Source organism: Mastigoproctus giganteus, chromosome 13 (assembly GCF_048544385.1).
Source record: "Mastigoproctus giganteus isolate SK-2022 chromosome 13, ASM4854438v1, whole genome shotgun sequence".
Lineage (NCBI taxonomy): Eukaryota > Metazoa > Arthropoda > Arachnida > Uropygi > Thelyphonidae > Mastigoproctus > Mastigoproctus giganteus.
The window spans coordinates 19,880,250-19,905,453 of NC_143587.1; the positions used below are offsets into that span (position 1 = coordinate 19,880,250).

At 37.2% G+C, this 25,204-nt stretch overlaps 1 protein-coding gene across 4 annotated transcripts in view; it reads right to left on the reverse strand.

The window, feature by feature from the left end:
• LOC150075835 (activin receptor type-1-like) overlaps positions 1-25,204 on the reverse strand; it is a 149,447-nt gene that overhangs the window by 108,055 nt on the left and 16,188 nt on the right. Inside the window, exon 2 of one of the 4 annotated variants that reach the window (XM_090387105.1) lies at positions 1,041-1,114. The exons of the other annotated variants lie outside the window; for them this stretch is intronic. The gene's annotated coding sequence lies outside the window, so the exon portion shown is untranslated. The remainder of the gene's footprint in view (positions 1-1,040; positions 1,115-25,204) is intronic. 4 annotated transcript variants of the gene reach the window in all.

The following is a 25,204-nucleotide window of genomic DNA, read 5'->3' on the forward strand; positions in this document are numbered from 1 at the left end:
TTCTTTCATTTCTGCATTATGTTGCTCGATTTTGTCAGCTGATTTAGTCTGTGGTTGATACAACAAAACCTCAGGTACACCAGTATTTACAGGTTGGATGAATGAACTTTCATTTAATAATGCCATCTGCTGCTCTCTTGTTTGAATTTCATTTTCCAATTTTTTTTCTAGTTCACATATTATTTCTTCTTTAGCAGCCAAAAGTATACAATATGAATTCAAGGAATCTTCCAGTGTTAATTCTCTTTCTTTTGCTTGTTTCATATTAAGTTCATTAAGAGATGTTAGTTCTTTATTATTTTCTTCCTCCAATTTCAAATTACCTTCAAGATTTTGAAGCTTTTTCTCATATTCTATGAACTTTGTTTTCAAATTAGTCATTTCCAACTGATGCTGCTCTTCTATTAATAGCAGCTGCTGTTTTGTCTCCTGCAGCTTTTGTGATATATTATCAATCAGAGAATCTTTATAGCTAATGTCCTTCTGGAGAAAAATTACTTGGTTTCGTGCTTCTAATAATTCCTGAGCAGATATTCCATCTTTGCTTTTTTGCTTTCCTAATATTTCTGTGGCCTGTTTAAGCTGCAATTTTAGAGTATTAATTTCTTCAGCCAAATTTTCAACTTTTATACTAGTTTCTGTCTGCAGCGCAGCTGCTAACCTTTCAGACAGCTGATTAATAATTGCATCGCGCTGGAAAATTGCCTCCTGAAATTTCTGTAATTTATTTCCATATTCTGCTAACATTTTTTCATACTCGTCTACCAAATTTCTTTGTTCCTTCAGAGCCTTTTTATACAGTTCCTTCTGATCAGTTGATCCATTCACTGCAGTATCAGTAAATTCCAATTCCATTCTATTTCCTAAATTTAATTCTCCAGGCTCCTCCTTTGCATTACTAACTTCATTTTCTACTAGAGAGGAGGTACTATCATCTGCACAATTTGTTGACTTCTCACTTACTGAAGATTTAATTCTTTGACCAGCCTTAGATTTAATTGCTTTCTTTTTCTTAACAAAATCAGCCAACATATGCTTACCAGCCATAATTTTTTTCTGCCTCTCTTCATCCATGATGTGCAAGATGATCCACAGTGATAAAGAAAGAGATGACCTAAACATAAAATAACAAAACTCAAATTTCTTAGAAGTAAATTATAAAAAAAAAAAAAATAATAAAAACAACAATAACATTCAAAAACATTAAAATTAAAAGTTTGGAAAAGTAAAAATATCACTTTGTTATAATAAATAGTTTCATTACAGATATCGTTAAAATATAAATACGGTTAACTACTGGTACCACCACTGATAATAAACATACAGTACATTTAGTACATCTACAATTATTTTTAATATTATTAAAGTAAAAAACAATTTACATCTCTTAAGCTGTATATCACATAAAATATATACTGTATTATGATATGTATTCTATGCATACTTATTTGAATACCCTTTTATCCAAAAATTATATGGGAAATTTAGAATACTAAAATTTCATTTGAACAGATGCAATGAAAGCAGAAAGACTATTACAGCAATTTTTATTTGATTTTTCTAAAGAAAGCAACAGATTTTTAAAAATTTAATTCACTGGACTTGTAATATTCAGGAAATATATATGAGGGAAGATTATTACAAGAAGCTCAAACAGAAAGGATAAATTAGGAACAGAAAAAGTTATTATGGTGAGTCTGGTGTTAAACTGTGGATGGACGTTGATAAACAGTCAAGTGAATTTCTGTAGATAGGTCAAGGTCAGGTCATTCAATAGCAATTCCACAATGCATTAGTGCTATAATTCCACACCTTCTCATCAACAAACTCTTGGCCCAAGATCTGCACTGCTTATGTAAGCAGTCAGTACCATAAATTATATGGGTGAAAGGTATACGGAATTAGAGAGAAGAGGGAAGTTAATGAGGAACCTTCAGCTGCCTATAAAATTTCTCTCCACCGCAGCTGAGACATGCTCGAATTGGTTTAGAACAAAGAGGTAGAATTACAGATGTTAATTCAGAAGAACCATTCCCACGACAATATATCTACAGAAAAGGTATGCAGCAGAAAGTGAACATTATAATGTGCTGGAGAAAATTTGGTGACAAGTAATTAAAATGAAAGCCCTCTTCTGGGGACAGTGTAAGTGTTTGAGAGAAATTCTGAGGACAACAATAGAGATATTGGGAACAATATTCCATAGTAGGGCAGACTTTTGCAGTCAGTAGCTGTTGTGAATAAAGGTTAGTTGGTTGATTTGGATTTTATTGGCACATTAGCAACTAAGGCTATAATGCACCAAGACCAGGTCATATATAAAAATTTAAGCTTTCAGTGACATAATTAGTTAGGTCACCATGTCAAGATATATAATAACAAAGGTATAAAAAGTATAAAAGATAAATCAATAAAGAAATAACAATAAAAGGTAAATTTTAAATACGAGTAAAAACATTTACCGATTTTAAATAGCTAAAAACAGCAGACACATGGTCATTGTCAAATAAAATCTGACTGAGTGTATAAGGCTCAGCCAGATGACTAAATATAAAAAAATATAAATCGTGTTCATGTCTAAAATGGCTAAAATATGATGAATACTTAAAATGGTGCCCTCATCTGCCCTCAGCAGAAATGCATGTGTAAGATGACTGCGTCCTATGCGGAGGCAAGCTAGAACAACTTCCTCTGCAGTTCCTGTGCAGACTAGACTGCCAGTGTAGGATTACAGGCTTTATCTGATAGAGCTTGTTTGTAACTTGCTCATGCCAAGATTGTTGCCATTGGGAGAGTAATTTAGCTTGTATTAGCTGCCTATAGCCTGTATAGGGGACTACCAGGCAACGAGTGCTGTGGGGGTCTGGTGATCTGGCCACGGCATCTGCCACTTCATTATCCCTGATCCCAATGTGGCTTGGGATCCAGCAGAAATGGATGTCAAATGAACACTCAAACAGAAAATGTAGCATCTGCTGAATCCGGGTCACAAATGGATGAGGATTATACCTCATCCCCGATAAAACCTGCAGTGTACTTAAAGAGTCTGTGTACACCATACATCTTTGATGCTTACGGGTTTTAATGTGGTCCAAGGTTAGCTCTAAAGCATACAACTCAGCTGTATATATGCTGCATTCATGGGGAATCGTCCCAGATATAGTACTATCTGGAAAGACAGCAGCCGATCTGACAGACAACTCTGACTTTGAGCCATCAGTGAACACAGGCAAAAAATCAGAGTAATCGAATAGGTGGGCAGCATAGAGTTGTTAGTAGACAGAGGATGGAGTTATGGCCTTACCCCAACTTTTAATGGAGCATGATGCCAATGAATTGAACAGGCACTTTGCATCTGGTTTTTATTGAAGAAAGACCCTTCATGCTGAGAAGAGGCCGTGTAAGTGAAGCTGAGCCGTATGAAATTGGTGATGTCGTAGTAATTACTGATGATTGTTTATTAAAATAACTTTTGAGCATAAAGGCAAGTAAAGCTCCCAGAGTTGATGGCATATACCCTGCAGTTTTCAGGGAGAGTGAGAGGAAGTGTACTGAGCCACTGAGGTTAATTATTAGGGCATCTTTGGACTCAGGGGAGATTCTTTTGGATTGAAGAAGTGTCAATATATCGTCAATACATAAAAGTGGTTCTAAGAGTGAAGTTGGTATCTACAGACTAGTTAGTCTGACTTCAGTGGTAGGAAAAATCTTAGAGGCAGTGATTAAGAGTACAATTCAGGGCCATTTAGATAGATATAGCATTCTGAAGGACACACAACATGGCTTTGTTAAGGGTAAATTATGCTTAGCTAACTTATTAGGCTATTTTTACACAAATTACTCATGAGCTGGATTTGGGGAATAATATCAACATAGTTTATTTGGATTGTAGCAAAGCATTTGACTCGGTCCCTCATGAGAGGTTACTGTATAAACTTGAACAGGTTGGGATTACTGCTAAGATTCCAAGATGGATTGCTGGGTGGCTGCAGGGCAGAAGGCAGAGGGTTGTGATTAATGGGGATATTCTTCAGATTGGTGTAATGTCAGGAATGGGATCCTTTAAGGATCGGTTCTTGGACCACTGTTGTTTCTCGTTTTCATAAATGACATTGATGAAGGGATAGAAAGCATGGTGTCAAAATTTGCAAATAAACATTGGCAGGGTCATTAATGATCAATGCCAAGCATTGCTCCTGGATGACTTGAACAGACTTCAAAGATGGTCAAAGATGTGGCAGCTGTGTTTTAATGCTGCTAAATGCAAAGTCACTTGGAGAATAGCAACCCACAAATAAATTATATACTTGGTGGGTTGAATTAAAAACAGTGAAGGAGGAAAGGGATCTGGGAGTTACAATATGGGCAGATATGAAGTTTTCTGAACAATGTAAACAGGTAGCCAGGAAAGCCCATGGTGTCCTATCAATTTATTAAATGTTATCCTGTAGACATATGGAGGTCATAATCCCACTGTATAAGGCAACTATAAGACCACATTTGAAATACTGTGATCAAGTATGGAGACCTTATCTGAAAAAAGACATTGAGTTTCTTGAAATGGTCCAAAGATGGGCAACTCAAATCGCCTGGGGAGATCGCCAGGACAACCGTATGAGGAAAGACTCCAATTATATAGGCTACAGAGCTTGGCAATGAGACACCTCAGAGGTGACCTAATTGTGGTTTATAAGGCTCTGAGAGGGATTAGTAAAATGACTGAAGGTGAATTCTTACTATTGTAAAGAATTCCAGAACTAGGGGTCATAAATTCAAATTACAGGGCTTGAGATTTAGATTAGATTGTAGGAAGTTTTCTTTTAGCCAGAAAGTTGTTGATACAACCCCAGGGGCTCATATCTGGTGAGTATGGGTTTGGCACACCCAGGGTCCTGAACTGACTGAATATCATCATTCTTTTCTTTCTTGGTGATTCCCTTCTACTCTCTCTCTCTCTCTCTCCCCCCCCCCTTGGTAACTCAGGAATTGTTTTTTTTTTTTTTTTTTTTTTTTTAGGAGCATTAGCAACTAAGGCATATTCGATGCGGTGGTCATTCCCTGACCTTTCCGCATCCTCTGCATGGCGCCTCCGTAGCCAGGTGGGAAGGAGCAGCAGTGCGTAGTACACGCTTCTTGATTAGACCCGGGTTCGAGCCCGTCACCACCAAATACGGAGTATGCGGAAAGGTCAGGGAATGACCACCGCACCGGAGCAATATGGCCTTAGTTGCTAATGCTCCTAAAAACCAAATAACAACAACAACAATCCTCTGTATTTGGTGGTCACAGGCTCGAACCCCGGTCTAATCAAGAAGCGTGTGCTACGCGCTGCTACTCCTGCCCATCTGGCTACAGAGGTGCCTCTCACAAGTAGTTGAGACCGACAGTTTGAATAAATTCAAAGGTCAACTAGATAATTACCTGTGTGAGGAGGGAAGCATATAATGTGTTTTCTTATTACTTGTTTGTTTGTTTTTTTGCCAATGCAGTAAAAGCTTGTGTCTTCCTTGCACTGTATGATGAATACTATTACTATTTCACTTAATCAGATAACATAATCCATTAGACAAATCCATTATCCATTAGAAATTCGAGGAACTGCTGTGATCCATTTAGGACCTTACTGGTTCCATCATCATCACTAATAAAAGGGGGGGGCCATTGCAAACACAAGTAATTGCAATATTTGAAACAGCTTAAACACAATGCGTTGCTGCATTAACTTTTTCAGTCAATCATCAGGGGATGCTGTAAGTCTCTCTAATGATGGTGATAGTGCCCATCCCCATACTGGGTAGAGAGGGGGAAAACTAGTCACCCTGCTGCAAAAAACAGAAGGTAGACTATATAATGGAAGCTTATTTAGACAGTTTATTCTAAACAACAAAAGCTTAGAAATATAGAGAACAATTACTTGAGTTTTTCTAATAAATTTGTTAAAAAATTAGTAACATAAACCAAGATATCACCATCACCAATGGACTAATAGAATAAATATTGGTGATCCTTAATAAGACAGATTTCAAATTGTGTAAGAGTTGGTGGTTAATCCTCCAACAAACACATTGGAGCCTATGACTGGTTGTGTGGTGTGTAAGGAAGAAATCAAGAGTGTTAAATGTGCAGTAATAGCATTCTAGTAGATAAATAAACAAGTTGTGTAAGATAATTAGTAATTTTAGAAGTCTCAGCATCTCCACCAGCTGGGCCTGTAGGAAAATTAGATTTTAAAACGAAAGCCAAAACAAAAAAAGCAGCGTGTGTACATTGTATGCACGAAAGATGTTTTATTTTATGTGAAAACATCTATGACAGCACTAGAGTAAAACCGTTTAAATTTTTGAATGGTTTGATCAAAACTTACTTAAGCTATTTAGAAGGTTGATGTTGATAAAAATCTTGAGAAGCAGATTTTATTAAAGTCTGCATTTTACTCTTGCATAATATTACTACCCACTGCTCTTTACCGAATCAACGTTAGTGACTGAGTTATCGTCGTTAGTGCCATTCAGGAAGTGAAGTCTTTGCGTCACTTAAAATCTAACAGCCATCTAATAGGAAGTGACATCAATTGCATCCTTTCCATTACCGTAAGAAAATTTCATTACCAATCAATTTTACTCTAGTGCCACCATAGATGTTTTCACATCAAAAAGTTCTGAGTGGTTTGTAGAGTTGGGAGAACAATAGAAACAAATGAATGAATTTACAGAATGGGGTAAAGATTTAAGCCAGAAGAGATTCAAATGTGGAGATTCCATATAATAGGAAATTCTAATAAGGAATATCAAAAGCAAACATAGGCACAAAGACCTTTAAAGTAGAAGAAATCGTAGGATGAATAATTATGATAAATTATTATCCTAATTATATGTCACAACTGAAGATGACTTTAAAAATGTCTCCCATCTTTGACAGGAATTGAACCCAAACCTCTCCAAACAAGTGGACGGTGAGGTACCATACTAAGCTGACACAAAGGACAGGGTAAAGACATAGCAAGAATATACTTACTTCCTTGGCATAACTTAGCCTCATCTATGTCCTCTACATGAACACCATTGGATTCCCTCCAGTCAGTGCTGGAAGACTAGAGGTAGCAAGGTTATACAGTAGGTGGTCCTGGAACATTATCAATAAGTTGGGTACACTGGACTATCTAGCAGGTGGTGGGTAAGCATACTAAACTGTTTTAAAGCTGTAGCCATGAAATGTAATGGAATATTGAATCTAGCTATGAAGCTCATTGTAACTTCAAAAGGCATTTCTAAGTAATTGAAGACAGTTTATAACAGACAGTAGCACAAAAATAGATTTTAAAATTGGAGATGTGCCTTTCAGATTGTTGCCCAATTTTGGTTTATGAAAGCTGAAATTCTCTGAAATTCAGATCCAGAAGTTGATGAAACTGAATCAAGTGGTATATAAACTGATACAGAAGATGATGTTATACTAAAAAATAATTTACGAATTTTTTAAAAAGAATTCTGATCTGATTTTTAAAATAATTTCACACCAACATGGCATGACTAAGCTAAAATGAGGACAATTAATATTATTTAAAAGCACTTATGTATAGTTTTTATTTTTACAAATTTTTCAAAATTTTTAAACACTTCTTGGGCTCTACACAGCACTTAAAAACTCACTTGTGAAAAGGTTAATTGTCTCAAGTGTTGCACCAATGAAATCAATATCACTTGAATAAACTTATTTTCTTTTGCAAATAATAAAAGAACCAGAAATGGGCAGAGCCCATCTAAGCTCATTTTCTTAAATCAAGCATTTTAAATAACTTTCTGTATAAGTTCTGGAGGGGAGGGGAAAGGAAAGGAATAAATGGTTAGACCCTTACCACTATCAGTAATGACCGCATGCTTGCTAAAAACTATTATTTATTAATGGGAGGAAAAAAAAAAAAAAAACACTAATATATACAACAAGTCTTCACTTTAATGCAGTGGTTCTCAAAGTGGGTGCTGTGGCACCCTAGGGTGCCACTTACTCTTTATAGAGGTGCTGTGACGTCAAATTTAGCATTGGCTTACATTATGGCCTTCGCTACGATGCATCACAGTGTTTATGTACATACACTTGACTGCATCGTAGTGTTTATGTACATACACGGAACAGCCAAGCCGAGCCGTCAGTCGCGTACACTGTATTTGAAACAGCACCACCTTATAAAATATTCTGTCAGTGCCCATTGTACCTGGTGCTGGGGGTGCCAGGAATTTTTCATAATGGATTTAGGGTGTCTTCACATTGAAAAGTTTGAGAACCACTGCTTTAATGGACCTCTATTTAACAGACTTTAAAAATAATGGACAGCATTCATTGAAAAATCTTGTCATCCGTAAGAAACCTGGTGCTGCAACTCTCTCAGTCTGATGGTATTTCCTATCAGTTTAAATATTTTCACAATAAAGCACATTACCGGGGAATCAGGATTTTCCTTGCCATCCATCAGTCATTGGAACCTCCAGTGAGGTTCAGATAACCAATATGTAGTTGAGAGAAATTCAGACTTTGAATAAGTTTAGTCAGAGTTTCCACTACATGACTGCAAAATTTTATGCTCTTATACTCCACACACTAAGTGCAGTAAAATACAGTATACAATGTTTAATGCTTTTATTTCATAGTACAGCAATCCCTCAATTAGTGAGGTTTCAATTCATGCAATTTTCGATTTAGCATTTTTCAAATTTCGATTATAATTTGACACCACACCTCAGATAACACGGGTTCAAATTTGATTTAGTGCATTTTCCCAAGTACTTGCAACTTTCATGTGCCTTCGTAGCCAGGTGGGAAGAAGCAGCAGTGCGTAGCATACGCTTCTTGATTAGACCGGGTTTCAAGCCCGTCACCACCAAATACGGAGGATGCAGAAAGGTCAAGGAATGACCACCGCATATTCCCGGAGCAATATGGCCTTTAGGAGCATTAGCAAACTAAGAACTTTTGTGCAGGAATTTGAAGTTAAGGCAGGAGAAAATGTAATTTCATTGGTAGAATTCTGGAAGAAATATAATATAAAAGATGTCATTACAAATATTCATGAGTAATGGCTGAAAGACACAGCAGGCAATATGAGAGTGCAGCTTAATGTGTAGAAACACATTACGCTACACTGTGCAACTGATCTTGGTGGCTTTCTGGTTTAAGTGCATATTGTTATTGAAGAAATAACTGATGTTGGAAGAGAAGTAGATTCAGATGAATTAGACACTACAAATATTTGTGAATTACTTGAATCTCATTAACAGTGGCAAATGATGCAAGAAAGCAAGCTTATACTGTGTACATCATCAGCCAAAAAAAAAACCTCCCATTTCACCTGTTTCTTCCCTCCAACAGTTTGTCCAGTTCTTCCTTGAATTTATTTAAGCTATCCATTTCCACAACAACAGACAGATGTTTGTTCCAACAAAACTACCTACTGGCTAAAGGCAAAGTTCTGTACATGTGTCTCCTCATGTGTGGGCTGAGCAAGAGGTAGCATCCAATCAGCATGGAGCTTGCTCAACCCATTAAAGCCTTAAACACCTCAATCAGATCACCTCACCTCACAGGTGCCTAGTCTCCAGACACTGCAATTTGCAGAACTGAAACCTTTCTTGGTAAGAGCAACCCTTTGTTTTCCTCGCCAATCTTGTTGCCCTTCTCTGTACTTGTTCCAGCAGCTCCGCATCCTTCCTAAAATGAGGTCTCCAGCTTTGTATGCAGTACTCAAGATAAGCCTAACCATTGCCTTATACAATGGGATAATAATTTCTAGTGGCGGCTCGTGACTCTGATGTATAGGGGTGCTGCTTCTTAAAGTTACATTAAATTGTCTTGGTTATAAGACATGTAGACACAGATGGTAATAATAATAAGCAAGTTTATTTACTAATAAACTTAGGTAATCTCGAAATTTTATTTAAAAATAAAATCCATTCTTCGGTTTTTATTTGTTGAAAATAAATTAACTTTTTCATTCAAGTTTGGTGCACTGTTCAAATCGGCACTGCTCGCTCCACAGTTCCTTTGACTCGTTTTATCAACTCTGAAAAATGCATATTGGCAACACCTACCAACTAGGCATTCACTGAACCACTGGGGCCAAAATGTGAAACTGTGTAGTGCACAGTTCCACCTACAGTTAAACTTCAAAGTTGAAAATGATTTCATGTTTTTATTCATTTATTATTGAAATGATTATTGGAAATAGAGGATGGGTATACTATAGGCAGGACCTGTTAATAAAAATATTCATTTCATTGTTCTTCACAAAATTTCATATAACTCCGTTGACTGTATATTTGGATTTAAAAAGCTGGGGGTGCTGCAGTTCTGCAGTGCCTACCAATGAGCTGCCCCTGATCACTTCCTTATCCCTGCTAGCAGGGATAAGGAATAAGGACACCCTGAGTGTAGCAAGGGATAAGATGGGATAAGGCCACCCTGAGTGTAGTACAACACACTTGGTACATTACTCTGGGGTTACTGCTACCAACCCATACGCAGTACTTTGCATTTATCAAATGTTAAACTTCAATGCCATTTCTCGGCCCATCTGACTAACTTTTGTAGATCCTGTTGCAGTAACATACTGTCATTAACCATCCTGCCAACCTTTTTATCATCTGCAAACCTGGACATTCAGCCTGATATGCCTTCATCAATATCATTGATATAGATATACAAAAAACAACAATACACCCAACACCAAACCCTGAGGGACTCCACTAATAACATTTGTTCAAAGAGCAATGTCCATTTGTTATCACTCTCTGTCTTTTCCCACACAGCCATCCCTTTATCCATAGCAGCAACTTGCCCTTAATGCCACACTGCTCCAATTTGTACAGCAGTCTTTCATGTGCAACAGTATCAGAAGCTTTCCTGAAATCCATGTATATGATATCAAAATTATTTTTGCATCCAGTTCCTTTGTGACCACATTATAGTAACCAATCAAATTGGTCAAACAAGACTTCCCCTTAATAAATCCATGCTGTGTCTCAAGTATAACTGCAGCCTTGTCTAGATGATCCTACATTACTTCTTTTACCAGTGACTCCATTATTTTCCCTGGAACATAAGTTAAACTAACAGGTCTGTAATTACTTGTGTCACCCTTTCATTTCCCTTTGTGAATTGGGAATGCATTGCACAGCTCCAGTCTGCACGAACCTCCCCAGAATCCAAGGATGCTCTCATAATTATGACTAAGGGTTGGTAATCTCCTTTGCTGCCTTCCTTAATATAAATGGATAGATCCCATCCACCACAGGTGTCTTCATTATGTTTAACTTCAATAATTTATCTTCCACTTTCCTCTCATTTATTACAAAATCATTTAACACCCTGTTAGAGTTTGATAAACTTCCAGCATCCCCTTCCCTAAAGGATTTTTCACGTGTGAACATAGATGCAAAATACTCATTCAGTTTGTCAGCAACCTGAGCAGGATCATCAATAGTCAAACCATCGATATTAAGTGGACCAATCTGATTCCTCCCCTTCCTTCTAGCATTTAGATAAGTAAAAATGTTCTCGCTGTTTTTCAATGCATCCTTCACCAAAGACGTCTCGTAATGTGCCTTCGCTCGCCTGAACTCCATTGTGACTTCAATACAGACTACATAAATTATCGGGTGTCACCTGATAATTTATGTGTCCCATACACTTTTCTCCTCTGCCATGAGTTTCATCAGTTCATTTGACATCTATTTAGACCTATATCTTGAAGAGTATTTCTTAGTTGGTATGAAAAACCTTGTAGCTCCTATTATTAATTCCTTGAATTCTTCCCATTCTGAATTTGCTGTTGGTAACACCATCAGTTGGTCCCACTGCATAGAATTTAAGAACTGTCTGAGACCACCACAGTGATCTTTACAAAAACAAAAATCCTTCCCTTTACCCCTGATGGTAGTTACATCTTTAAGTAAATCTCAAATTAATACACTGTATTCACTGCCACCTTGCAGTTCTTTTATCTACAGATTCTTAATGCATGAATAATCAATGCTGATAATCAGATCAAGAGTATTACTCCCTCTAGTTGCCTCGCAAACATGCTGATGTAGAAAACAATCATCCACAAAAAACAATCATCCAATAAATCCACAAAAGCCTTGCTAGTGTGTGAGTGACCAACCCACAAATTCCAGTCAGTATATGGGAAATTAAAATCCTCCATTATAAGGCTCTCTGATTTACTGGCCCATTCTATTTCCCTGTACAGTTTCTTATTATACTCATCAGAGTCTTTAGGCCTATAGCACACTCCTACTCTCAATTTTGATCTCCCAATGCTTATGTCACACCAAACTGACTCGACACTGCACTGTCCAGCGATATCGACTGGCTTCACTTCCTTGGATTTTGTGTGTTTCTTAACTAATACCATAACCCCTCTTCCCTTCCTACCCTGTCTATCCTTGCTGTACACATTGTACTCCCCAAATTCCAGTTCTGCATTCCTTATATAGGGTGCCCACTGAAAGACCGAAGGGTTTGAAAAAGTCATAACTAGTTCATTTTTAATTTTTTTAATTTTCTCTTTTTACAGGTTATGGAGCATCCCATGGAGATTAAAATGTGGCCACTAAAAGACTGACCACCCTTTCAGAATCTTCTGAAGCGATGTTCTGGCGATGCCTAGTTGAGCAGAGCGACGATGGGTAGAGGCAGATGGATCCTCAAGGACACTCTGCCGTACAGCTTCCAATGCTGCGTCAGTGCGTTTAGAACCACTTCCCGGAAGATCACCGACTGATCCAGTTCTTTCAAACCGGACGATTAGGTTCCGAATCATGTTATCACTAGGAGGACTTTAAAATGTTGCCGGTATTTTCTCTGAGTTTCAATAATTGATCTTTCACTGGAATAGAAAAACCCAACGAGTTTTACTCGTTGCTGGACATCATACGTAGCCATTTTAATCTCCAAGGGATGCTCTATAACCTGTAAAAAAAGATTAAAAATGAACAAGTTATGACTTTTTAAAACCCTTCAGTCTTTCAGTGGCCACCCTGTATCTGTGTGACACCACGTCTCTGATATCTCAACAATATCTGCCTTTGATGTTTTGAGCAATATCTCAAATTCATCAAGTTTATTTACCAAACTCCTAGCATTGGTGTATACACAAGTATACATGCACCAGTTCCTATTTCTTAGCTACCCTAACACAACCCATGTGTTTACTTGTACCACAATGACTCCCAGCAGTCTCTGAAATACCCTGCATCTTGTTTTCGGTGTAAATAAACCTTAGTTTACCCATAAATTTAACTACATAAGTAGTGTAATGGCATCGTTTGATTTTTATCTCATATTGTAGCTACCTTCACAACACGATACCAAGTATTGCACTACTTTGAGTAAATAATGCTTCTCTAGTAGAGGAGACTACTGTTATTTATTCTCTGTGGGCACCACCACCCAGCGTAACAATGCCGTTACACTACTTATGTAGTTAAATTTATGGGTAAACTATGATTTATTTACACCAATATTATATAGTTAATTTCACTCATAACATATTATGCCTTGTGCATTTAGTCTTCAAAATATTATCATTATCTTCACCATTTGGCATCTCTCATATTGTGGAATTAACTTCGCAACTGTGATGGCATGTGTGCATTATCAAGGTACTTGCCCGCCCACTGATTATCAAGGTACTTGCCCGCCCACTGATTATTAGCATTAGCATTAGTAGAGGCATTTGATGCAAGAAAGCAAGCTTATGCAGCATCAGCCAAAAAAAAAAAAAAAAAAAAACCCACTTCCACTTCACCCCTCTGTTCGTTCAAAATACCTGTCCAGCTGAGCCTTAAACTTATTTAGGCTATCAACCTCCACCATAAGGGATGGCAGTCTGTTCCACCAACCTTTATTATTAACATGCCTGCCCACAAAAAACTACTTGGGTAATCTGTTCCTAAACATTTCCCTATAGATGAACAGAATTAACTGTGTATGAGAACTTACTTCAGAATGTATTCTCAAAAACACACTACAAAATTTTGATCCTTGAAACTAGGATGAACATAACAGATAACACATAACAGTTGTTGTTATTTGGTTTTTAGGAGCATTAGCAACTAAGGCCATATTGCTCCGGGAATATGCGGTGGTCATTCCCTGACCTTTCCACATCCTCCGTATTTGGTGGTATACATAACAGAGCTTCCATGAAAGACTTCAGACATTTTAATTTTCAAAGCTGTATTTTATGCTGTCAAGATAAAGGAATCTGTATGTAGCTGTGCATGTGTGATACCATAATTTAGCTTGGTACAGCCACCTCTCTTAAACAGATGTCACTCTTGGCATTACATTAGTAGGGTAGTATATGATGCAAGAAAGCAAGCTTATATAGCATCAGCCAAAAAAAAAAAAAAAAAAACCTCCCCATTTCACCCATCCATTCACTTCACTCTAAATGTTTGTCTAGTTCTGCCTTGAACTTATTTAAGTTGCTGATCTCCACTACAACAGATGGAAGTTTGTCCCAACTATTAACCATCAACTGGCTAAAGGCAAATTTCCATACATCTATTCTACAATTGTATTTCCTAAATTTGAATTTATGCCCCCTCAGATGAGTAATCTGAGCAAGAGGAAGCATCCCATTAGCACTGGGCTTACTCAATCCATGTAAGGCCTTATACACCTCAATTAGATCACATCGCAGGTGCCTAGTCTCCAGAAGCTGCAATTTGCAGAACTTAAGCCTTTCTTGGTAACCCAAACCCTTTGTTCCACTCACCAACCTCATTGCCCTTCTCTGTACTCATTCCAGCAGCTCTACATTTTTCCTAAACTGAGGCCTCCAGACCTGTATACTCAAGCTGCAAGATGCAGCCCGACCATTGCCTTACACAAAGGGATAATCAACCCCCCATCTCTGCTAGCAAAATTCCTGTATAGCATTGACAAGACACCATGATACACCAGCCTTTTTGCACTACTCAGAAAACTTCATATCTGACTGCATATGCGGTGGTCATGAAGGATGAACTCTACATCCTTCCTGAAATGAGGCCTCCAGACCTGTACACAGTACTCTAGGTGTGACCTGACGATTGCCTTGTACAACAGGATAATCACCTCCCTGTCCCTGCTAGGAAAATTCTTATATACAATTGACAAGATTCCATGACCTGCCCTGGCAGCCCGTCTGCATTGCTCAGCAAACTTCATATTTGACTGCACAATTACCACCAGGTCTTTTTCACTTTCCACTTCCCTGAGTGTAGTACCACACAGTTGGTATGTTTCTCTTCGGTTATTGCTACCCATATGCAGTACTTTGCATTTGTCAATGTTAAACTTCAGTTGCCACTTCTCAGCCGATTTGCCCAACTTGTCTAGATCCATTTTGAGTAGCATACTATCTTTAATGTCATTAACAACCCTGCCAAAATTTGTATCATCTGCAAACTTGGGCATTAATCCTGATATACCTTCATAAATATCATTGATGAATATGGGCCGAGCACAAAACCCTGGGGAACTCATTTGTGTTGCTCATGGACAACACAAATGTGTTGTCCATGAACTCCACTTCATGGACAACACATTTGTCCATGAAGAGCAGTGTCCACTGATTACCACTCTCTGTCATCTCCCATTCAACCATCCCTTATCCAATGTAGCAACTTACCCTTAATGCCATATCTCTCCAATTTGTATAGCAGTCTTCCATGTGCAACAGTATAAAAAGCTTTCCTGAAATCCAAGTATATGATATCAAAATTATTTTTGACATTCAGTTCTTTTGTGACCATATCATAGCATCCAATCAAATTGGTCAGGCACAACCTCCCTTTAACAAACCCATGCTGTATCTTAACTATTACTGTAGTCTTGTCTAGATGATTCTGCAATGTATCAAAAGCTTTTCTAAAATCCAAGTATATGATATCAGAATTATTCTTTGCATCCAATTCCTTTGTGACCACATCACAGTATCCATTCAAATTTGTAAGACAAGACTTCCTCTTAACAAACCCATGCTCTGTCTGAACTATAACTGCAGTCTTGTCTAGATGATTCTGCATCATGTCCTTAACCAGTGACTCCATTATTTTCCCTGGAACCGAAGTTAGACTAAGAGGTCTGTAATTACCAGTGTCACCCTCTGATCCCCCTTTGTGAGTTGGGGATACATTTGCACATCTCCAGTCCTATTGGAGATGTGCAAACTATTGGGCACATAACCTGAGTCCAAGGAAGCTTTCATAATTATGGCTAAGAGTTTGCTTACTTCCTTTGCTGCTTTCTTCAATATAACCGAATATATCCCATCCACCCTAGGTGCCGTCCTTATGTTTAACTTCCACTATTTCTCCTCCACTTTGCTCTGAGTTATTACAAAATCACTTAGCTCTCTGTTATAGTTTGATAAACTTCTGGTATTCCCCTCTTTGGATAACTCCTCATGTGTGAATGTAGATGCAAAATACTCATCCAGTTTATCAGCTACCTGAGCATGATCATCAATAGTCAAACTATCTATGTTAAGTGGACCAATCTGATTCATCCCTTTCCTTCCAGAGTTTACATAAGTAAAGAACTCTGCTGTTTTTCTTTGCACTCTTAATTAAGAGTGGCATCTGTTCAACAAAGATGATGCATGTGTATTTGGTAGGTGGCTGAAACAAAATCTATATTTTGCTCCCTCTAAAAGAATAATGGGATAAAACTAGCAGCTAAAAAAATTAACTGGGATGCTGCCACTGGGTATCTCAGTCATTTTGATCCTATTCAATAGAAAATTTTAATAAAGATATATAAAAAACTTTTTCATGAGGCTAGGTAAATTGAATGATTTTAAAGAACAAAAAAAAAAGTTTAAAAAAACAGAAAAGAAAAGAGGAATAAAATACCTCTTCCTCAAGTACCAAAAGGAAAGATTTTTGAAAGGAAAGGGAAAAAACTCTGGGTTTTTAATAATCCCTTAATATATGATGACCTTTTTTTTTTACAACTTGTACATTACAATACTGACTTCAATGAATAATAATTTTCCATTTATTTAAGATAAACAACATCTTATTCAAAATGACTGAAGTTTGAATCAGACAGATGGTTACCACTTTACTGATCAAAAGTTAGCCTGCATATTCTCTAGGTCAAATCACTTAACTACAGCTGGATAGGTGCCAAGTTATGCGTAAAAATTAAAAGGATGGTATAATGACAATGATATTAAAACTTTTCCAATATTATCTGCATCTATATAATGTGATACAGATAATACTTTCTCAATATCATCTGTATATGGATTTAATTGTTCACTTTACTATATATTATTAGCATTGCAGTCCATAAACTTAACTAATCTGTAATTTTCTGCCAATTCTTCTGATTATTAGTTCTAGTTAGGTTTTCTTGTTCATTTCTCTATAATTCTTTAAACCAGGGATTCCCAAAGTGGTCGGTAGCGACCCCCTGGGGGTCTTTGGGCAAGTTTGAGGGGTCTTCAGTTCCTAATAAAGCCATTGGGGTCGGTAAGATTGTTTTAGGGGTCTTTAAATAAACTATTTCCTCACAAAGATAATTCTAGAAATCTAGAATTAGTATATGAAACAAGTCGTTAACTCGGGCAGTCAGCAAAGTGGCTTAGGGTGGAATCACACTATTGTCACCTCATGTAAGGTTACATGGAAACAAGTCTATAACGCCAAATGTATGAAAGAGAGAGAGAGCTATATTTCCCATTTTGTTTATTGGTCAGAGCCAAACTGTTGTTAATGGCTGTAGTCGCAAGGTAACGCATTGGCCTTCAAGGACGATTCATGTCCTAATGAGTTCACAGTTTTCTGTTCGAGCAGAAAATTTCGTACGGCCTGAGTTTTCTGTCAAGCTGACAGAAGAAAATAGAGGAAATGAGAATAAAAACATGTCCAGCCACACAGATGCTCAAAGATGGCCAAAAGGAAGAAAATAGACCAACAGTATTACAATTTACAAATTTAGAGGAACAAGTCGACCATTTCAGTTTGTACAAGTCCAATTTTTAGCATTGTGAAGTTGTTTTTGTTATTAAATTTAATTTTAAAAAAATTGTTTTGTATTGTGACCAAATAAATCCTTACTCCAAATTAAATCTACAGTATTTCAACTTTTCTTAAACATACAACTAATTTTTCCTTACTGCTGACTGAATTTTGAAATTGCGTATTTTGATTTTGTATGTCATCCTTAATTAAATTATATTAGAAATTAAGTTCTACTTTATTCATCAGTAAGTAGATCTTAAAACAATTTATCTTCTTCTAAGTCCTGCAGTAAATGATGGAATTTGCCCTTTTCTGTTCTCTTACAGTTTATGTCGTGTATCCATTGCTTACTCCCTTTTGTTTTCTTGGCCAGGGCCGCATTAACACTAAGACAAAACTGGCCATGGCCAGGAGCCTCACATGAAGAGGGGCCTCATTTTCAGTGTAAATATTTTCTGAAGTAGTGATAAAAAAATTAAAGGTATACTAAAGGGGCCCCAAAATTAAATATGGCCGGGGGCCTATTTCATCCTTAATCCACCTCTGTTTTCTTATAGTCAGCAGACTATAAGAAAATCATTGTCTAAATCTCCTTCAAAATCTGAAGAAGAGGATGAAGTGTGGTAATTCATTTCACTTCAGCTTTCCCCAAAGAGAAAAACACATACATAACGTAGGTGGTAGTAATGTGTCTCCTATGACTGACTTCGCAGTTTACACTGAACAGTGTGTTTATGGTCAAATGGCACTGGGGGGGGGGAGTCTCCCTTCTCCGAGTGACACGAAGCGAAGTGACAATCGCTGCGTGCCCTTGAAAACATAAATAAATTGTTTTAGTTGTCCAAGCAGATTTTCGTTCTAGTGGTCATGCTCAGTTTTCGTTTTACCGCCACAGCTGTCGTCAAACTTCAGTGCTATTTTTAGTGTCAGCAGATATTTTCGTTCTGCAGTGTTTGGGAGTGGATTATTCATTTTGTTTTAATAGTTTCTTATTAAAATTATTTTAGTAAGAGCGCGAGTTGTGTTGAAATAATTTCTTACAGATAACTCCTAATGATCATGTCTGACACAAAAAAGAAGTTTCATCAATATTCGGTAGAATATTTAAATTTCGGGTTTGTGCCTTCTCCCAGTAATGAAACAAAATCAATGTGTCTTTTATGTGAGAAAACGTTTAGTAATGTTGCTATGAAACCTTCAAAAATGAAAGAACATTTAAAAAAACAGCATAATGATAAAAGCGACAAAGACATTGAATATTTCAAGACAATGAAGGGAAATTTTAAATCGTACAACGTTTCTGCCCTTTATAAAATCATCTGCAGTACCGGCAGCCAGTGGTGAACTACAAGCATCATATGATATAGCTCTCCTAATTGCAAAGAAAGGAAAACCACATACTCTTGGTGAAGAAATAATTCTACCCTCTATAAAAACAGCAATAGAGTCAGTTATGAAAAAGGATGCTAATCCAGTTTTAAGGAGTATTCCACTTAGTAATACAGTGCAACAGAGGATTGCTGAGATGGCAAATGATGTCCAAACAACAGTAAATTCAGAGCTGAAAGAGGTTATGTTTGCTATGCAATTTGATGAGTCTACATTTTGAAGTACAGTAAACCCTTGATTTAATGGACTAATAGGGGAGAAGGGGTGTCCGCTAATGCAGAAAGTCCGTTAAATCAAATGTAACCTGAGGGGACATTTTTTATTGTTCTTAATGTAAAAAAAAAAAAAGTTTTAATACAATATACAGTACTGTACAATATAAAATTATTAAATTATAATAAAGAATATGTAATATTCTGTTGTAAATATAAAATGTTACAATTTGCCCTTTGATTTACGGATATCAGAAACTTTGTTTTTTTTACACCATAAATTGTTTTTTTACACTACCTTGTTCTAATTTCTCAATTAGCTCTAATTTCTGTGCCACATTTAAGTTCACACACTTTCTTTTAACTCCTCTATCACTTGATGCCATTTTAAATTGTAAGGATTGCAAAATTATTTAATAAATAAAGTCACAATTCAGAAATTACAGAAACACTCTGTATGCAATCTGAGTGCACGATAGCTCAAGGCAGACTGAGACCAAAACAAAGTGATTCAGTAGACCTGCAGTTTAGTGTCCCGAGTCACATTTAGCTCGCAAGTCACCACCTGCTCTTATCTGTAATCAACAGCTATTTGAACCTGCTTTCAGAAAGAATAAAAAACAATTTCCTGAATTTGATTATAAAAATAAAATTTGATAATTTATTTATCCCTATTTTGTGTTACAATTGTTGGGAGATAACAGAAAGACGGGAGGGAGAACACATAAGCCAGAGGCTTTTTAGGGGGTGTTCCCTCTGAAAAAGTATGAAAGGAAAGTTTCATACAAGTATGAAACGAACAAGTATGAAAAGAAAAATTATGAAATAATTGCATAGAATGTTACAATTTATGACAGCTATTCCTTCAACTTGTTTACACAATTTCCAAACTGGTATGCATTGTGGAAAGTTCAGGAGTTGAGTGGAAGGTGATTTAGATCAGACCTCCCTGGTGATGTGTTCAGTCGGGAGCTTCTTGAACTTGTTTAGTGAAATGGCATTTTTGATGTTTTCAGGAAGATTATTCCAGGTTTTTGCGCCTCTGTATTTTATATTTTTCTGGCCTATGGCTTTTCTGAAAAGCAGAACCTTCAGGTTCGCTTCATTTCTTAAATTATATCTTATTCCTTCTTCTTCTATTGTTATAAAAAAGGATCTGAAGAGAGGAGGAAAGTTTGGTGTTTTCAAAGCATTGTAGACAAAGACCGCCTCAGCTTTTTGTATCAGTTGGTAGATGCTTAAGATTTTCGCTTCCTTATATCTCGAAGTCACAGATGCATTCCAGGGAAGGCCCAAAATTGAACGAACACATCGATTGACAATTGAATTGATTCTCGTAAGGTTATATTGACTAGTCGTACCCCATGAGATGATTCCATATGTGAAGTGAGGCTGTATTAAGGAAAGGAATACTAGTCTGAGAAGGGAAGGAGGTACCCAGGCAGAGGCTCGGGCGAGTATTCCTGCTAGTGACGAAGTTTTCTTTCGTAAGGTGATCATTTGTTTATCCCAACTCAGCTTGTCATCTAGTCAGATTCCTAGAAACTCGGTATCATTCACCCTTTCCAGTTGTTTTCCTTTGTATGTTATTTCAATCAATATTCAATGGTTTAATTTTCGTCCTAAACACTATATATTTGGATTTTTCTGGGTTTAGTATCAGCTGATTCTTTTGAAGCCAACTATGCATTTCAGAGAGCAGGGCAGAGATCTTGCATTGAAGTTGGTTAGGGTCTTTATCAGTGATTAGAATGGAAATGTCATCGGCATACGCTACTAGGTGGGAAGATGGAAGATGAGAGAGAAATTCATTAATGTAAAGAACAAATAGGATAGGTCCGAGAAGTGAACCTTGAGGTACTCCCCTGGAGAAATAAGAAATGTCTGAAAAAGACTGGTTTGTTTTAACGACAAATGGCCTATCAGTAAGGTAGTCTTCAAGGAGAAGGTTAATTTTTCCTCTCAAGCCAAGATTGTTGAGCTTGTTGAGTAGGATATTATGATTTATGCAGTCAAAAGCTTTTGATAGGTCTAGAAACAGTGCTATTGCATAGTGACCCTTTTCAAGACAGTCCGTGATCCTGGAGCAGAAGTCAACAATTGCCAGGTCAGTGGATCTTTTTGAACGAATTACCTAAAAGTAGGTAATTATCAAAACAATAATGGAAATAGGTAATTAATATTAATTTTTAATTAATAACACTGAAGTTTTGTATAAATCTAAAAAAAATAATATGATCAAAATTAATATGCACATTACTGTATTATTATTTGTCCGATCCTTTAAATCCGAAATATCGGGGTCCATTAAATCAAGGGTTAGCATTAGTAGAGGCATATGATGCAAGAAAGCAAGCTTATGCAGCATCAGCCAACAAAAAAAAAAAAAAAAAAAAAACCCACTCCCATTTCACCCCTCTATTCATTTGAAATACCTGTCCAGCTGCGCCTTAAATTTATTTAGGCTATCAACTTCCACAACAAGGGATGGAAGTCTGTTCTACCAACCAACTACCCACTGGCAAAAGGCAAATTTCCGCACATCTATCCTACATCTGTCTTTCCTCGATCTGAATTTATGCCCTCTCAGGTGATTATTCTGAGCAAGAGGAAGAATCCCATCAGCATTGAGAATGCTCAGACCATTCAAGGCTTTATATACCTCTATCAGATCACCTCAATGGTGCCTAGTCTCCAGACACTGTAATTCGCAAAACTTAAGCCTTTCTTCGTAAGAGCAACCATTTGTTCCATTCACTAATCTTGTTCCCCTTCTCTGTACTCGTTCCAGCAGCTCTACATTCTTCTTAAAATCAGGCCTCCAGACCTGTATACAGTACTCAAGGTGTGGCCTGACCACTGCCTTATACAAGGGAATAATCACCTCCTTATCGCTGCTAGAAAAATTCCTGTATATCATTGACAAGACATCATGAGTTACTCTTGCAGCCCATCTGCACTGCTCAGAAAACTTCATATCTGCCTGCACAATCACCCCCAGGTCCCTTTCATTCTCTACCACTGTCAGTGTAGTACCACAGAGTTGATATGTTACCCTGGGGTTACTGTTTCCCATATGTAGTACTTTACATTTGTTAATGTTAAACTTCATTTGCCACCTCTCAGCCCATCTGTTCAACCTTTCCAGACCGTGTTGCAGCAGCATACTGTCAGTAGTATCCTTAACAACCCTGCCAACCTTTGTATAGTCTGCAAACTTGGACATATACCATCACCAATATCATTTATAAATACAGAAAACAACAATGGACCCAACACTGAACCCTGAAGGACTCCACTAATAACATTAGTTCATGATGAGCAGTGTCCATTGATTACCACTCTCTGTCTTCTGCCCCTCAACCAACCCTTTATCCATAGCAGCAATCTGCCTCCAATGCCACACTGCTCGGGTTTACTGTATAAATATTTTAATGTCATTTGTACAGTATTACAGAACGAGTAAAAAAGGAGTAATTGATGAATCCTTTTTGCCAAATCTTTAAAAATTTATTTCAAAGGTGAAACAATTTTTAGATGTGTGCATGACTATTTTGAAAAGTACAACATTCCCTTTAGTAATATAACCGCAATTGCAACAAATGGAGCTCCACCTATATTTGGTAAGTACAGAGGAATTTTAGCTTTAGCTAAAAAAGAAAATCCTAAAATACAAACAGTACATTGTGTTTTACACAGACAACACCCTGTTGCAGTAGTAGTAGTAGTAGTAGCATGTGACGCAAGAAAGCAAATGTATGAGCTTATGCAGCATCAGCCAAAAAAAAAAAAAAATCACACCATTCCCTCCAAATGCCTGTCCAGTTCCTCCTTAAATTTATTCAACCTATCAACTTCCACAACGACAGATGGAAGTTTGTTCCAGCAATTAACCACCCGCTGGCTAAAGGCAAATTTCCGCACATCTATTCTACATCTGTCTTTTCTTAATTTGAATTTATGCCCCCTTAGGTTCGTAATCTGAACAAGTGGAAGGATCCCATCAGAATTCAGCGTGCTCAACCCATTCAAGGCCTTATATACCTCAATCAGATCACCGCGCAGGTGCCTAGTCTCCAGCCACTGCAATTTGCAGAACTTAAGCCTCTCTTGGTAAGAGGATCCCTTCATTCCATTCACCAATCTTGTTGCCCTTCTCTGTACACGCTCAAGTAAATCTACATCCTTCCTAAAATGAGGCCTCCAGACCTGTACGCAGTACTCAAGGCGTGGCCTGACCATTGCCTTATACAGAGGGATAATCACCTCCTTTTCCCTGCTAGCAAAATTCCTATATATCATTGACAAAAACCCATGACCTGCCCTGGCAGCCTGTCTACATTGCTCAGAGCACTTCATATCTGACTGCACAATTACTCCCAGGTCTTTTTCATTTTCTACCACCTTAAGTGTAGTACCACACAGTTGGTATGTTTCTCTGGGGTTACTTCTACACATATGCAGTACTTTGCATTTGTCAAGGTTAAACTTCAGTTGCCACTTCTTAGCCCATCTGCCCAAATTATCTAGATCCTATTGCAGTAGCACACTGCCTTTACTGGCATTAACAACCCTGCCAACCTTTGTATCATCTGCAAACTTCGACATTAAGCCTGATATACCTTCATCAATATCATTGATAAATATACAAAACAACAGTGGACCTAACACCGAACCCTGTGGGACTCCACTAATAACATTAATCCAAGAAGAGCAGCACCCATTGATTACCACCCTCTGTCTTCTCCCACTTAACCATCCTTTTATCCATTGTAGCAACTTACCCTTAATACCATTCTGCTCCAATTTGTACAATAGTCTTCCATGCGCAACAGTGTCAAAAGCTTTCCTGAAATCCAAATATATGATATCAAAATTATTTTTTGCATCCAGTTCCTTTGTAACCACATCATAATATCCTATCAAATTTGTCAGACAAGACTTTCCCTTAACAAACCCATGCTGTGTCTGAATTATTGCTGCAGTCTTGTCTAGATGATCCTGCAATGCATCTTTAACCAGTGACTCCATTATTTTACCCGGAACAGAATGGTTGCAAAAAACATAAGTGAAGAATTGCATGATGCTTTGCAAATTTTTATTAAGGTAATAAATAAAATAAAAGCAAATGCTCTTAACAGCTGACTGTTTGTTATGCTATATGAAAAAAATGACAAAAATTTCAACCAATTGCTCCTTCATACAGAAGTAATATGGTTGTCAAAATGTAATTGTTTGCAAAGGCTTATAAAACTTTATAACTCAGTGGTGGAATTTCTGTCCAACCATGATCAATCATTTGCTGATAAATTTAGTCAGTGTTAAAACCACTTCTTGTACCTTGCTGATATATTTTCAAAATTCAATGAAGCACAAAAAAAAAAAAACTGCAAGGCAAAGACATTAAATAAATTTGGTAAATAAATTTGATGAATTTGAGGTATTGCTCAAAACATCAAAGGCAGATATTGTTGGGATATCAGAGACGTGGTGTCACACAGATATAAGTAATGCGGAACTGGAATTTGGGGAATACAATGTGTATAGAAAGGATAGACAGGACAGGAGGGGAGGAGGGGTTATGCTATT